This window comes from Lytechinus variegatus, chromosome 2, assembly GCF_018143015.1.
Source record: "Lytechinus variegatus isolate NC3 chromosome 2, Lvar_3.0, whole genome shotgun sequence".
NCBI lineage: Eukaryota > Metazoa > Echinodermata > Echinoidea > Temnopleuroida > Toxopneustidae > Lytechinus > Lytechinus variegatus.
This window is the reverse complement of record NC_054741.1, coordinates 75,846,837-75,851,834: the sequence shown is the minus strand read 5'-3', so window position 1 is coordinate 75,851,834 and position 4,998 is coordinate 75,846,837.

Sequence of the window (4,998 nt, the reverse complement as noted above, 5' to 3'; positions counted from 1 at the left end):
GATTTATGTTTATATTGTTGCTATTTGGATTTTGCATGGTGTTAAAATGAGCATTTGTTACTCGATCTATTATGCAATGGAACCCAAAATGCTAACCATGAGATATTTATAACAGTGCTGTTAGCACTGTCACTTGTTGATATACATGTATCATAATTATGATTTATTTCAGATATATTTCATTTGAATATTATAAGTTTGTTTCATTGGGTGGTGATTTACTATAGTTTTGATAGACTACTGGACGATTGATTGATTAATTGTAGGGTTCATTAAATTGGTGTATTTTACTGAAGTAGCTTGATTGGGTGACTGGTAGATTGATTCCTGGAATATTGATTGGTTGGCTGGTAGGATGATTGATTGATTCCTGGTAAATTAATTTACTGATTGATTTGTGGTAGATTGATTGGTTGGTATGTTGATTGATTGATTCCTGGTAGATTGATTGGTTGACAGGTATGTTGATTAATTGATTGATTTGTGGTAAATTGATTGGTTGACTGGTAGGTTGATTGATTCCTGGAAAATTAATTGGTTGGCTGGTAGGTTGATTGGTTATATGTTGAATAGAACGATTGATTCTTGGTAGGTTGATCTACTGATTGATTCCAGGTAGGTTGATCGACTGATTGGTTTCTGACTGTCTTCGTATGTCCGTGTTTTACACTCTATAGTTGTGTTATGAATGGGGATTCTTCTTCAGGTTATGGGGGACACAGTAAGACAGGGATTTCTTCTGCCCATATTTGTTTCTTCTCTGTATAGAATTTTCCACAGGGGGGGGGCAAATTCGTCCGCTAAAAATTTTGACAAGGAAAAAAAGGTCTTCAAGCTCGTCAGGGGAGGGGGGGGGGGCAGGGATACGTCCCTTGCATGGGTTGTGACTCGTCAGGGAGGGCAGACTTCCACCTGCCCCCCCCCCCCTCCTGTAGGTACGCTAGTGAAGGAATCATAGAAATGTTTAAGGAATTCAATTTGAGAACCATGAAATAAACAAAATTTTGTATGCTGATGGTGTACAACTGTTAAATAAAAAATACTTCCTTAGAAATCTTTTTTGAAGAATTCGAGAAAATCAGTGGCCAGGATCAGTAGTCTAAAGATAAACAAGAGAAAAACTAGTATTTTTTGGATGGCATACATAGGGATCATAATGACAGACCTCAGAACTTTGTTCAGCATATCAGGTGTGTACTTTTCTCTATATGTTATAGTAAAAGAGGACTTGAATTTCGAAGAAATATTTGGTGAAATATAAAAAAACCTCTTTGGATGGTGGACAAAAATGGATCTCAGACTTATGGGGAAAATTTACATGTTAAAACATATGCATTGTCAAAATTTGTTTCGTCATGCATTTGTGGCTGTTCATCAGTGGTTGTATGCCCCGTTGTATGCTGAGGTGGAAAAGATCACATTTCAGTTTTTATGGTCAGGAAACTCGGATAAAGAGAAATGTACCAGGATCAAGGATGTTTGAAAATGATGATCGATTTTAAGTTGTTTGTTGTTTGGTTCTACCGATGTTGCTTAAATGATTACTTTATAGAGAATGGGATGCGGGATGGAAGTTGCGTTTTGATTTTTTTTAATCAGTTGGAGATTTCTGTTTCTATGTGACTGACACTTTAAAATTAATATATATACCCCAATTTTATTCAGAAATGATGAATGCACTTCATTGGCAATTCAGGGGCTCGCAGAAGCGGGAGGGGGGGGGGCTTCAGCCCCCACTTTTTTCCAAGACCGTGTAAAAAAACCCGGAAAAATTACCATAGAATTGTGATTTTTTGCAAGGTCAGCTCCCCCCCCCCCCCTCCTCCACTTTTGGCTCAGTCCCGCCTACTTTGAAAACCGTTCAGCGGCCCCTTGTTACATATTAATGAAAATATTTGAATTACATGTGAAACATTTAGCTTTTATCATTTTTTTGCTTCGCCTGCATAGCGCTGAGCAAGACAAAAGCGTAGCGTTTTTAGACGCACTGGCGGCGGAAGCCAATAAATTTAGGGGGTGTCCACCTGAAATTTTGGGATGGACACATGTAAAAAATAGGACAAGCGCCCCAAAATGTTTTGACAAGCAAAAAAAAAAAAGGTCATCAACCTAAATTTTAGGGGGGGACAACACACGTTTGAGGGGGGGCCACGTGAATTTAGGGGGGACGCAGGTTATCAAGATAAAATTTAGGGGGGGGCCGCCCCCCCACCTCCCCCCCCTATTTTAGGGGGGACACGTCCCCCCCGCTTCCGCTGCCTATGTTTCGACGGCAGTGTCAACATCAAATCTTGACCAATGGTTAAGTTTTGAAATGACACCCGATCGTATACAGTGCGTCCCAGAAAAAACGAAACCGAGATTTAATGATGATTTATCGTGACTTAATCATAAATAAAATAGACAAATGACCTATCAATGTAAAGCTTAGAATCTCCTCTTTCATCCGGTATTACTTAGATTATTTCTCATTCCCGCATGAGTGAGCAAAAACAATTTGAAAAGGGGATACCAAAAAGTCACTTGGCGGGCCGCGTTTGTTTTTAAAAAGAAAACCACATTTTTTAAAAGTTCAGTATCTGCTCTTTAATTTTATACCTCAATTACAGAAAATGGTCAAGAAATAAAGTTCTGGTTATTTGAAATAAGGCTTGAATTTCAATAATTTCAGAAAATGAAGAGGTTTTACTGGCTAGCGTTCAAACTCACTCGACACTCCGTTTTGTAAACGATTAGCCATGCATGAAGTCTTTTGTTACCGTGCGATAGCTTCTGTGGGAAACCGGTGAAAACAAGTTTATTTAATGAAATTAGGGAAATACAAGCATTATTTTGAGGGATCATAACTTTTTTAATTCTCGACCATTTTCTGTTATTGAGGTATCAAAGAAAAGAGCAGATATTGAACTTTTTAGTCATGTGATTTTCTTTTTGAAATTCAGATACCCCCCGCCAAGTGAGTTTTTGCGTCCTCTCTTCGAATTGTTTTTACTCACTCATGCGTGAATGAGGAATAATCTAAGTAATACCTGATGAAAGAGGAGATTCTAAGCTTTACATTGATAGGTCATTTGTCTACTTTATTTATGATTAAGTTATGATAAATCATCGCTAAATCTCGGTTTCGTTTTTTCTGGGACGCACTGTATGTGGATCTAGATCATAATAACTTGGACATAAGGGTAATCAAGTATCATTTGTTGGGGAATCAATATTGAAATCTTTAAAATTTTGAAAAGTCATAACTTAGAAAGTATATATCTATATATAGTTCATGAAATTTGGAACATCCTGCCTGAGTTTCAGGTCACATGCAAGGTCAAAGGTCAGATAGGGTCAATGAACTTATGCCATGTTGGGGTATTAGTTGAACACATTTCCTTAACTCTGAAAATTTATGGAGCTAGTACATAAAACTTGGACATAAGAAAAATCAAGTATCATGCACTGAACATCTCGTTTAAGTTTTCGTTTACATGACCAAGATCAAAGGTCATTTATGGTCAAACTTTTAGCCATGTTGCAGGGAAGGAGCCAGCCTTCTTCAATAGGGGGGGGGGGTGGAATTTTTCAGCCTCCCTGATCGACCCCTCGCGAAGTTGATTTTTGTTTGTTTATTAAAAGGGCAGCCCTAAACTAGAAGTGCACTTCTTAGCTTTATTCTTATAAATCAACATAAATATATAATATAATCTCATAATCCGATTCAAATAGTGCAAATGCAAAGCATGATCTCATTTTATGAAAAAATATGTAATTTTGTCCTAAAATTTGATTTTTTGCAAATCATTCAATATCGATTATTATTACTAGTTTTCTATTACTTTACATACAGGTGGGGTTTTTTTTAGTATAAAGTGTTTTTTGTTTTTTAGGCATTACATTCATCATTAGAGAGAGAGAAGTTGGTCCGTCGGTAAAGTGTCTGCCTGTCGAACCACTGAGATCGTGGGTTCGAGTCCACCCCGGGCGGATGACTGAAGCCACTGCGTTTGTGTGTAAACGTCTCCCCTGTTTATGTGTTACAGTGAAAAAACTAGGACGTTAAATGAAGGCCCCTTGTCGAAGAGATCTAATCACAACCTTTACACGTTAAGAACCATCTGCAAGAGAAGGGGGAAACCCCGGTGTAGTGGTCCATCTGTATTAAAGGGATGGTCCGGGCTGAAAGTATTTATAACTTAATAAACAGAGTAGAATTCACTGAGCAAAATGCGGCAAAATGCCGAAAATTTCATCAAAATCGGATAACAAATAAAAAAGTTATTGAATTCTAAAGTTTAGCAATATTTTGTGAAAACAGCCGTCATGAATATTCATTCTGTGGGCTGATGATGTCACATCTCCACTTGTTCTTTTGTATTTTATTATATGAAATCATTGGTTTATTCAATTTTTTCCTCCAAGAACTAGAAACATTTGATTGACAACTGATTAAGTGCATTAGATATTTATTGCTGCAACTTATTTTATTTTAAGGGAGACATTATTCACACAAGTATAGGCGACCCAGATTGGCTGGCTCCTCCAAAAAGCGCCTTTGATGTCTTTGACAGATAATATATGGCGCTATACAAAATTAATGCTGTGCATGGGGCATCATCACCATTTTGCTTCAGTTTTTTGGTCGATTCTTATTGATATAAAATTAAGATTTGTAAAATTTGTTGATACGTTGAGTTTATGTAAATCACTTGAATGAAATCCTTTACAAAACATGTTGAAAAAAAGAAGAAAAGAAAAAACATGTTCGTGTCTTGCAGGTGTGAGTTTGTTTGTTTTATGTAATCGAGCGCATTTGGAATACTGATTCATGATTTTGCCTCCCCCCACCACCCAGTAACAAATGCAAATCTAAATGATTTCATGAATTTGTAAAATAATTATGACCCATGAAATATCATACAGGGATATATTTTATATATCAATATATATATAAATAATTATTTCAGTTCTTGTCATTGCGACTATCTTGTATGGATCCCTGAAGAAGACGTA